The sequence below is a fragment of the Triticum urartu genome, chromosome 3A (genome assembly GCF_056163025.1).
Source record: "Triticum urartu cultivar PI428250 chromosome 3A, HENAU_Tu73, whole genome shotgun sequence".
NCBI lineage: Eukaryota > Viridiplantae > Streptophyta > Magnoliopsida > Poales > Poaceae > Triticum > Triticum urartu.
In genome coordinates this window covers 98,372,118-98,384,511 of record NC_141875.1, presented here as the reverse complement: position 1 = coordinate 98,384,511, position 12,394 = coordinate 98,372,118, and the positions used below count along the sequence as shown (strand labels likewise).

The 12,394-nt window shown below is 45.7% G+C and overlaps 1 pseudogene; it reads left to right on the top strand.

Moving 5' to 3' along the window:
- Nucleotides 1–9,624, top strand: part of LOC147978744 (uncharacterized) — an 88,592-nt pseudogene extending 78,968 nt beyond the window's left edge.
- The last annotated feature ends 2,770 nt before the right edge of the window (nt 9,625–12,394 follow it).

The window sequence follows — 12,394 nt, the reverse complement described above, 5'->3', positions numbered from 1 at the left end:
AGCCTGGAATAATTCCATAATTTAGCACAGTACTTCTATTTGGTCTAATCTGGATCTGCAAAAAAATTAAGGTGGGAGAAGGCAGTGTACGTATGTCATTTCGCACACGGAGGTGACACGTTCTCTCTCGGAACCACGAGCCTTCTTGAGGGAAGCTCCGGTTTACAAGAAGCTTACACCAAAGATTGTCCCAATTCGGCCAAAAAAATTACTGCAGCATGTTCGTGCCATGTCATGAGACCATGCCAAGTTTCATGATCTTCACGCGTGTTTTGGAATTACAGGAATTAAAAAACCAAGTTTCTCAATCTTTACGGCCGAGCCACGACGCCCAGATGTTTGAATTTCACTGCCATCTCTTGCATGGGACCTAGAAATTCACCCAAGGACACACATGCGATTTTTCAAACAACTATGGTGCACTGGAACACGTGCTTGTAGTTCAAATTTGAATTATGCACATTAAATGCCCATAAACTCAATTAATGTATAAAAAAGGCCAAACGAACACAGAATAATTCCAAAATTTAGCACGATACTTCTATTTGGTCTAATCTGCCTGTGTAAAAATATTAAGGCAGGAGAAGGCAGTGTACGTATGTCGTTCCGCACACGGAGGTGACACCTTCCCTCTCAGAAACAGGAGCCTTCTTGAGGGAAGCTCTGGTTTGCAAGAAGCTTACACCAAAGCTTGTCCCAATTCAGCCAAAAAAATTACTGCAGCATGTTGGTGCCATGTCATGACACCATGCCAAGTTTCATGATTTTCAGCCGTGTTTTGGATTTACAAGAATTAAATAAACCAAGTTTCTCAATCATTCCGGCTGAGCCACGACACCTAGATGTTTGAATTTTGTTCCCATGTCTTCCATGGGACCTAGAAATTCACCCAAAGACACAGATGTGATTTTCAACAAACTTTGGTGCATTGGAGCATGTGCTTGTAGTTCAAATTTGAATTATGCACATTAAATGCCTAGAAACTCAATTAATGCATAAAAATGCCAAACGAACCCGGAATAATTCCAAATTTAAACACGACACTCATGTACTAGTTGCATGTTCACTATACGTAAATGTTCTAGCAATTCAAGCACCATCCTTTCCCTCCGTAACACCATTTTGTCTTTCTAAACATAATGAAAAAATCAGGTATACCACAAACAGTTTATTAGAAAGAATCATGTGGGATGCGATATAAAATATCTTAGCGCACCGTCTTGTCTGGCTTACGCAGGAAGCTTCGTCGTCTAAAGTCGACCGCCCCCGTTTGAACCACACTTGCGCGCCAATTTCTCGCGGCACCGAGCGAATTTTTTTGCGACCGCGGAAATATCTATCTCCCTGGCCCCTCCCTCCTACCAAAAGACACAGTTCCACTATTCCTCCTTGCTTTCCAGGTTCAAACCTTCACTGCTGCTTACTGGCAGCTCAGCCTCCTCGCCGGCGACCCTTCTTCTTGCAGCACCGCCTCCTCGTCGGCTACCCTTCTTCTTGCAGCGCCGCCTCCTCGCCGGCGACCTTCTTCTTGCAGTGTCGCCTCCTCTCCAGCGACCCTTCTTCTTGCTGCACGGCCTCCTCGCCGCCTACCCTTCTTCTTACTGCGCGACCTCGTCAATATGGTCAGGTAATCCACACCCCACCCACACCATCCTCCTCCTTTCCCATCCCACATGCCTCGACTGATGGAGCGACACCTTCCACCAAAATCACTGCCCCCTCCTCCAATTAAGCGTTGCCCACAGCCATTTTACACGCAGTATAACATGGAGTTGAGTAGCATGTGGCCGCACGCGCGAACGAGGTTGCTATGGCTGACATGCGTGTCGACTGCCAGATCTTCGAGGAGCACCTCGTCCTCAAGGCCACCGTCAACACCGCCGCGCGGTTGTCTAGTTTAAAATATAGTTCGTGATGTTTCTCGAGGCCACCACCAGTGCCTTCTAGTGATTTGTCCTTTGTAATGTTAATATGCAATCTGATGTTCAGTTAACAGTTTGGTCCTCTGAAATATAATGTTCAGTTAACACTTTGGTCCAACAATTGCTACATTTTGTAGTACTGTTGTCAAGCATTCTTTGTTTTGTTAACTGTCTTATCTTCTAGTACATGTTTCTATTCTGCAATGTCATGCTCAGTTAACTAGTTTGGTTCATTTGGTCTGTTGTCCATTTAACTGTTTGGTTCAGTACTCCAAGTTGATTTTCATTTGTTGTGGGTACAATTTTGTATTGTTATGCATGTGACACCAATCGAATTTGGCTGTACTCAATACATATTCTACTGATAGTATGGCAACTCTTAGTTAACCTGATCAAGATATTCCTTATGTGTGTTGCAGGGAAACAATGGGAGACACTGCAGTTTACCATCAAGGTTTGTTCAAGCAGGGTCCTTTGGCTAATAGCACATTATTGTGCAGTTGCAGGAATCATTATAATATTTAGGTTTCTTACAATTTGGTCTTGCACATGTAGGTCCTGCTGTCAGAGGCTTAGACCCACTGTTCGACCCATTTTGCATATGGGGAAATGAGATGTCCATGAATATCAGTCAAGTCAAGAAACTCAGAAAGATTGTTAGGATGAAGAAACTTGCGACGAATAACAGCAAGATCTTTGTTTGCACAATGAAGAATACATCACTCAACTATAGGATGGTACCAACTCTTTTACCTTATTTTTACCCTTGCGCCATTTCAAAATTTACAACAGCGATTTATGCGTAGCTTTGTTTTTAGTACTTTTCAAAGCAGTTCACCGATGATTACCTCTCAAACCACCTGCATGGTCAAGAGGCGAGGAAGGTATTCATTCAACATGCATGGTACAATATTGAAGTCTTGCTGAAGAGGACGAAGGTTGGGCGGGCAATTATCCATAGCCATTAGCCTAAAGTTGCAAGGACATTCAACATCACTGAAGGCTCAATATTTTCCTTCCGCTTCTGTAGTCTCCCAAATGAGATTCATTTGTCTATTTACCGTGTATGATGCTACTTTCCAAAGGTTTTTGATGCTGTATGTGAAACTTGGTGCTGTTGTGTAATGGCGTAACTGAGTGCCCAAGCTATCTGATGTAATTCGATTATGAAATCCTGGTTGCTTTTATACGGATATGAAATATCTGGCGTGTTTTATAAGAAATATCAGTTTGATTAGTACATGGATTATCAATAATGTAACACCCACAATGCGGCTATATCTCCCACGTGTCAGGGCACGACTTAGAGGCATAGCCGCATGGTAGGCATGTCGCAAGAGGGGTAATCTTTACACATCCCATGTATTGAATAAGAAAGGGATAAAGAGTTGGCTTACAATCGCCACTTCACACAATACATAAATATATCATACATCATCCAGAATACAATCAAGGTCCGACTACAGAACCAAAATAAAGAAAGACAACCCCAAATGCTAGATCCCCGATCGACCCAACTAGGCTCCTCTACTGATCATTCAGAAAAGAAACATAGTAACGACCCGAATCCTCGTCGAACTCCCACTTGAGTTCGGTAGCGTCCCCTGCACTGGCATCATCGGCACCTGCATCTGTTTGGAAGTATCTGTGAGTCATGAGGACTCAGCAATCTCACACCCTCGCGATCAAAACTATTTAAGCTTGCGGGTAGGAAAGGGTAGTGAGGTGGAGCTGTAGCAAAGCACTAAGCATATATGGTGGCTAACATACACGAATGAGAGCGAGAAGAGAAGCAAAGCATAGTCGAGAAGCTAATAGTGATCAAGAAGTGATCCTGAAGCTACTTACGTTCAAGCATAACACGAGACCATGTTCTATTACCGGACTCCGCCGAAAAGAGACCATCACGGCTACACGCACGGTTGATTCATTTTAATTAAGTTAAGTGTCAAGTTTTCTACAACCGGATATTAACAAATTCCCATCTGCCCATAATAGCGGGCACGGCTTTCAAAAGTTCCAAACCCTGCAGGGGTGTCCCAACTTAGCCCATCACAATCCTCATGGTCAACGAAGGATATTCCTTCTCCGAGGAAGACCCGATCAGACTCGGAATCCCGGTTACAAGACATTTCGATAAAGGTAAAACAAGACCAGCAAAGCCTCCCGATGTGCTGACAAATCCCGATAGGAGCTGCACATATCTCATTCTCAGGGCACACCGGATGAACACTACGTACAACTAAAACCAACCCTCAAGTTTCCCCGAGGTGGCGCTGCAAGTGGCTCTGTTTTGGACCAACACTTAGAGGAGCACTGGCCCGGGGGTTTAAAATAAAGATGACCCTTGTGTCCGCGGAACCCAAGGGAAAAGGCTTAGGTGGAAATGGTAAAACCAAGGTTGGGCCTTGCTGGAGGAGTTTTATTCAAAGCGAACTGTCAAGGGGTTCCCATAACACCCAACCGCGTAAGGAACGCAAAATCAAGGAACATAACACCGGTATGACGGAAACTAGGGCGGCAAGAGTGGAACACCAGGCATAAGGCCGAGCCTTCCACCCTTTACCAAGTATATGGGTGCATTAAAGTGAACAAGATATAATAATGATATCCCAACAATATCCATGTTCCAACAAGGAACAAACTCCAACTTCACCTACAACTAGCAACGCTATAAGAGGGGCTGAGCAAAGCGGTAACATAGCCAAACAACGGTTTGCTAGGAAAGGTGGGTTAGAGGCTTTTCATGGCAATATGGCAGGCATGATATAGCATGTGGTAGGTATCGCGACATAGCAAAAAGAGCGAGAAACTAGCAAGCAAAGATAGAAGTGATTTCGAGGGTATGGTCATCTTGCTTGCAATGTTCTCAGAGATGACGAAAGTTTGATCCTCGTTAGCGTACTCAACAGGTTCCTCGATCATGTACTCGTCTCTCGGCTCTACCCAAAGAAAGAACACAAGAAAAAGGACCAACAATCAATCACGGTGCAGTGCACAATCAACATGATGCAAAACCTGGCATGATATGCGAGATGTGATATGCAATGCATATGCGTGCTTTGGAAGGAAAAGATTGATCAAGGCATCAACTTGGCAAACCAAGTGTGCCTCTGGAAAGATGAGATGATTTCGGTTGAAATTGATATAAAGATCACTGGAATCGGATGCACGGTTTGCAAAATGCAAGCAAAACAAGAATGACACAATTCTGCGATTAACAGCAGAATGCCACCTAGAATGCAACAAGAAACTAAGCTACTGCACTCCAGCATAGAAACAAAGCACATGGCAGTGATCTAATCAAGATGCTTGACAAAAGATGAACAATGAGCTATGGCTAAATCACACAAGAGCAGGTTCAAACAAGCATGGCAAAGGTGCAAAAGATATCAGCTTCACAGACTTAGTGAAATATACTAACATGCCAGGAATTAACATCAGGAAGCCAAGTTTAGATCAAGCAAACAACATGATACAGGAACAGATCATAGCAAACAAAGGCATGACATGAATCTACTCAAATCATAGAACAAAAGTCCCTTACTAACCATAAGCCAAAAAGGCACATAAGATATGATGACACCCATGTAAACATAGCAAGTTTTATTAATAGTTTCAGACTTAGCAGAAAACAGAGCATGGCATAAACAGAATTATGAAGGCATCTTTTTGAGCTCAAATCACTCACCACAGGGCATGACATGACACGATAAGTATACTACCAGCAAGAAGACATGTTCATGAAGCTAACCATGGCAAGAAAAAGTTCATAGCATGCATGGATCAACTACAACAACCATGACAAAACTGATTAACATGTAAACAATCTGCCAGGAACATTTTATAGCAAAAGTAGAGCAAGATTAAGACTTGTTAGGGCACTCCATAATTGCAAACAGGGCCATGGATGGATAGATCATAACCATATGTCGAAAACACCCTTACTGAAGATACTCAAAACAAGCATGGAACTCACTGTAGCATCAAGTTTACATGGCATAAAAATAACAGCAGGAAAATGACTTGGTAAAATCCTAAGTCCCACAAATCAGCAATATCATGAAGGCTACTTTGCATGCTTGTGCTAGTCACCACAAAGATAAAAAAAATACATGGCAAGCACCCCTGTAAAGATGGCATGGCATATATCAAAAAACCTGTAGAGCTCATGGCGATAAGAAGCACACATCAAATGTGACAAAAATGACAATTCCTCATACTCTGATAAGTAACAACACCTAAAAATTTATAGCACTCTTGCATCCATGATTTGGGCATCCATATGGACACAAACAAGCATGCCACAATGGAACAAATTGCAGAGCATCTCATGATGAACATTTTGATATATCATGCGCATGAAACGGAGCTACGATCACAGAGTTATGGCATGATGAACAGGGGCATAAAATGTGTGCAGGGAAAAAGACTTAGGGAAAAATCGACCTCCCGGATGGATCTAGGGTTGACTTGCACGCGAACCGAGGATCGATGTGGATCTTCGTGTGAGATCGCCGCGATGGCCAGAGTTTGTCGGGAACGGCAAAGAAGAGGTCGGAGAGGAGGAAGGGGAGGCCGGGACGCCGGATCCGCCGCAGGCTCGCCGTGGCGCGCTGCGGTGCTGGTGAGGAGGAGCGGCTGCCGGCGAGGAGCTCCGGTGCGGCGGCGACGGGGCGCGCTCGGCGGAGGCGGCGACCGGTGCAGCGGAGTCAAGGGCGGACGGCGGCGGGGCGCGCGGGCGCAGGCGGAGGAGAGCGGGCGGCGGACGCGCGGGCCCGCGGGGGCCAGTGATGGGACGCGGTGGCTGGCGCACGGTGGGAGGCAGCGGGACACGTGGCGGGCGGAGATTGGCTGGGCGCAGTGGCGGTGGACGTGTTCGGCGCCGGCGGACACGTCCGGTGGCAGAGAGGGAGCGAGGCTAGGGTTTGTCTGCGCAAAAAATTCTGAGGGAGCCCCAATTTATAGGTAGGAGGAGGTTGGTGTGTCCAAATGGAGTGTAGTTTTCGGCCACGCGATCGTGATCCAACGGTGGAGGACATGGAAGAGGTTTGGATGGGTTATTGGGCCATTTTGGAGGGGTGTTGGGCTGCAACACACACAAGGCCTTTCCGGTTACCCGGTTAACCGTTGGGGCCTCAAACGGACTCCAAATGACACAAAATTTGACAGGCGGTCTACCGGTGGTGTACCAAGGCCGCTTGGCAAATCTCGGTCCATTCCGAGAACGTTTAACACCCGCTCACAAAAAGAGACAAGAGGGGGACGCCGGTGCATGAAAGAGTGTCGGATTGCGAAACGGACAACGGGGAAAAAGCTCGGATGCATGAGACGAACACGTATGCAAATGAGATGCACATGATGATATGATATGAAATGCATGACATGAACAAAATGCAAAACGAAGTCAAAACCCAACCACAAGGGAATCTCATAACTTAGAGCCGGAAATGGCAAGAGTCAAAGTACAAATATGGCAAGTTACATCCAGGGTGTTACAAATAATAGGCTAATTACCCTGCTTATTGGGGTTTCTATTGCAAATGGTTTCTCAGACAGCACCGTGGGCGATGAACTCAAACAACCCGCAGGTTTCTAGAAAGTAGGTGTGTTCGATCAACTAACAATCACACACGGCTTCCGGCAGCGAACTGTTTGTGTTAGGCCACCTCGCACACACGTTTCCACACAAAGAACTATGTGGGATGTACATACCTACGGAAATGATTTTCTAGGATTCACCGTGTGGGATGTACATACCTACGGAAATGATTTCTAGGATTCACCGTGTGGGATGAACATACCTATGGAAATGATTTCTGGGATTCACTGTGTGGGATGTACATACCTACGGAAATGATTTCTGGGATTCACTGTGTGGGATGTACATACCTACGGAAATGATTTCTAGGATTCGCCGTGTGGGATGTACATACCTACGGAAATTATTGGGTTTCCATGCCTCGCCTGATCCCACACGGCCCCAGCCTGGGTCCCACGAGGGCCTATCCTCGACGATTTCTGGGTCATGTGGGAAGGGCCCCCCCCCCTATCGCCCACACTCACTTGGCGACGGTTCCAAATGCCGTCGCGCAAAGGGATTTTAAACCGTTTGTTTAGGACGTCGCTGTACCAATGATATGCTATGCATGAGATCAACCATATGTCATATTTGCAATCTCTTCATAGTGACTATGCATATAACATTAAAATTAACCCAATTTTCACATATGGCATAGATGACAAGCCCATGGTTATTGGCATTTGTTTTTCTTCTGAGGATATTGATATGCTTCCTTTGCATCATTTATCTCATATGCCATGCCATGACGACCTAGCTTCGAATATGCATTGTTTTCGATGTTCTCAATTTTCTCCATATGATGTTTCCACTATTGCTCATGAGGACACCCCCCATAGTTTCCTCATACATCTTAGGAGATTTTGATTCATCCCGTCCATTGCATGATCCTCATACTTATGTGCACAATATGCCCCCCATGAATGAAAATGATATTGATGTGCCATATACTTGTATGCTACATTCACATCCCAATCATGTTATACATAAAAACAAACCTCTCATGATGGATGACATTTTTCTATATCACACATCTCATTTATTTGAGCATTGGATATTTTGTGCTAACCAACACATGCACGTATGCATCATAATGGATGATGTGTACATATACCAGGCACACACAATTTTCCCTTTGTCTTTGTTTTGTGTAGGTACTCATGAATACTTGTCAACTTCACAATCCCATGATTTGACGAAATGAGCTCTAGAGAGCAATGATGATTTGGGATACTGTGGATTGTTCTTACCACCGCTCTCTTCGCGCAATGACTTCGCGCATTTCTTCTACATGGCCCTCACTTGGCTATGGGTTATTGTCCATTACATATTTTATGCCCATCTTGCCATGTTCACTTTGCATGACATGCTTATTCATATGCCTATCCCATGCATTTATGACCCATGCTTTGCATTACACATGATGATTGATTCTACTACTTGTATGTGTATCTGCAAGCTTGGTGGAGATATTGCTTGTTCTTGCCATGTTTCCTTTGTGATCCATTCCTATGAAGATACATTGATCTTGCTTTGTGTTCATACGTGCGATATGTCATGTGCATTACCTATATCTATTATTTTCTCACATGACATGATTGCCATGATTTCATCTAATGTGTTTCATCTTTGCTCCAATAGTTTGCACGACATGATTGATATGCTTGCTTATGTTGCATCATCAATGATTCATACTTGCTTATTTCATGCGGTTGATGACAACCATCTACATGCTTTGCACATGATTGTTATTGCTTCTTGTCACATATATCCATATGTTTCCTCTCTCATGCTAGATGATTTGACATATAGTGAGTGCAACAATGACTTACCTCTTGCTAATGAGATTTCCCCCATAGAATTCTCACATACATTTGGAGATTTTGACCTATTTCTTGTGAAACATGCTTGTCTTACCTCTTTGCACCATATACCTAGTGCCATGAATATAGCCATTGTTGCATCGTATTATTCATGCACTTGTGCTTCTAATGGTTATGTGCAAGAGAAGAGAACCATCATGATGGATGATGTGTTTATCTACCATGCGCATACGTTCTTTGTTTTGTTGTGTGCATGTGTAGGATACTTGGAATTTGTGTCGACTTCCACGTCACGTGAGATGACCATTCGAGCTCTTGAGAGCGAGCCTCATACATTCGACCATGACTCACTTCTACACCACCTTTCCTACCACTTCGACATTGTGAAGAATGCACAAGGACACGCCTTCGAGGTGACATCTTTCCTGAACATGGATATTGCGGATCATACTACTTGTGTTGCTTGCACCATGAGACTTATTATTCATCTTGGACCACTTGATTGCACACATGTTAGAGATCTTTCTTCGACTTGTCATTTTCACCGTCCCATGCATCATGATATATATGCCTTGTGTGTTGCATCCAATTCTTGGATTATTTTTTCCTATCATATGCTTGGTTGCAACAATCACTACAAAAAAAAGACACATCTGTGACATTTTGGGCCAAATGAATTTTTTCTGTCATACATATGACACTTCTATGACGATAATTGTGACAAAACCCGGTATCATCATATATGTGGTGGGCTCCTACTTCTATGACAAAAAATCATGACAGAAAATGGGCTTTTCGTCCTGGGTGGGCCAGAGACGCAGCTGCATGACATTCTTTGGGCTGTCCATGATGGAAAAACCCGTGGTAGAAGCGAGGGCGAGGAAAATTTCAGGGAGTTCCCGGTTACGGTGGGAGGTCGGGGGCCGAGCGATGCACGTTTCTCTCGTACACGTACGCGCATGTGTGCGAGGCGTTGGCTCTAATTGAACCCGAGCGAGGCATTGGGCTCTAACTGAACCCGAGCGATTGCACTGCAGGCTACGCGTTACTGAACCCGAGCGATCGATCGATGGCTGTTAACTGAACCCGATCGAGCGATTCCTTCGCTACTGCTGCTAACTGAAGCCGATCGATGGGATGAACAGTGAGCGTTGCGGGGGGGGGGGTGGATGAACAGTGAGTGGTGGCGTTGCCTCTGGATGAACAGGACCCCGTGGTGTGGTGGAGGGCTAGATGAACAGTAGACGGTGGAGGGGTGCCCGTGGAGGGGTGGATGAACAGGACCCCGTGGTCTGGAGGGTTGGATGAACGGTAGACAGTGGAGGGGTGGTTGAACAGGACCCCGTGGTGTGGAGGGCTGGATGAAAAGTAGACGGTGGAGGGGTGCCCATGGAGGGGTGGTTGAACAGGACCCCGTGGTGTGGAGGGCTGGATGAACAGTAGACGGTCGAGGGGTGGTTGCACAGTAGCCGGTGGAGTAGCGTGCGGTGGAGGCTGGATGAACAGGAGCCCATGGAGGCTGGAGGAGGTCGACGGTGGAGATGAACAGTATCCTGTGGAGTCCCGTTTTGCGGTATGCCACACCTCTCCCGATGAACAGGACCCCCGTTTGGACCGCAGCGCTCCAACATAAGTCCGTTTCGTCCGTTTTGCGGTACGCCACACCCCTCCCGATCAACAGGACCACCATTTCGACCGTAGGAGGTCCGTTTCCTCCATTTTGCGGTACGCCAGACCCCTCCCGATGAAAGGATCCCGTTTCGAACGTGGCCGGTCGAACACAAGGCCGTTTCCTCCGTTCTACGGTACACCAGGCCTCGTTTCCATTGCCTATTCCGTCCAAGCCCTCCCGATGAACACGATGCATTCCCTTGCCTCCCCATGAACACGACGCATTTCGTTGCCTCCCCATAAACATGATGACGCTGTTTATCCGTTCCGACCCAGCCATGTACACGAGCCCTGGCCGTACGTATGCGCGAGTAGGCGTTCGAGACCCCGCCCGTATGTACACATACGTGACCGTATTTTCTTTCTTGCACCCTGGCCGTTGTACGTACATGTACATGCTACGTGCATGCCTCTACTACGACACGTGCGCGCCTCTACTATGACACGTGCGCGCCTCTACATCGACCAGTATGTACGTACACGTTCGCGACTAGAATGACAACACTAGTACGCTTCGACCAGGTGGGTCCCGACTGTCAGGCACTTCCTTGCTTGCGAAGATGTAGCTGGTGGGTCCCAGCAGTTAGGGGGCGAATCGTTTATATTCAATAACCTTGTGAGCCTTTCTTCGGATACATAATGCCTTTGGTAAATTGTATCCTCTGCTTTCTCAACCATGCTCTGCCTTCAAGCTGGAAGTTATTCACTCTTGAAGTTTGTGGTTTATGTTCCAAAGAGGCCCCGATGGGTTGAACCTATGCCTTCTCTAATATGTGTGAACCCGAAAGTTTTCACGAGTCATACTCTTCTGGTGCTTCGCCAGATAAAATTTCAACACTACAACTTCTTCGTAAATGAGAAGTGAATGAAAGGATATGCATTATAGAAGTGGGAGTCGACCTTGAACTTTGTGTTCATGCCCACGGACCCGATATGGAACTTATCATGGAAGCTTCTCGCAAAATATTTAATCATTTGGGTAATTCTTTCGGTGTCATTAAATTGGATCCCTTGCAGCTATGGTTCCGACCATATTGTTCTTCCTTGATCCCATTTCTCGGCCAAGTTTAAGCATTTGTCTTCTGCGGACCAATGCCCAAGTCCAACCTTTATTTTGATCTACCTTCGAGTATACCCCCTGGTATCTCGAGGATATCAACCGATTGCACTATATCTTATGCATTGCTGATGAAGTAGCACCTTTCCCCGTCATAGTCACTCCACGGGTTCTGGGTTGTCGTCAACCGAGAACACCGATTAGTGAATCGAATCACCCCTGTGATTCAGTACTCCTAGTACTTTGTGGTTGAGAAGTTTAATACTCCATCACGTCATTCCTAGTCTGATCGACTATATCATTTTGTGCTAAATTTTAACTGTGCTACCTGGTCCTTCTT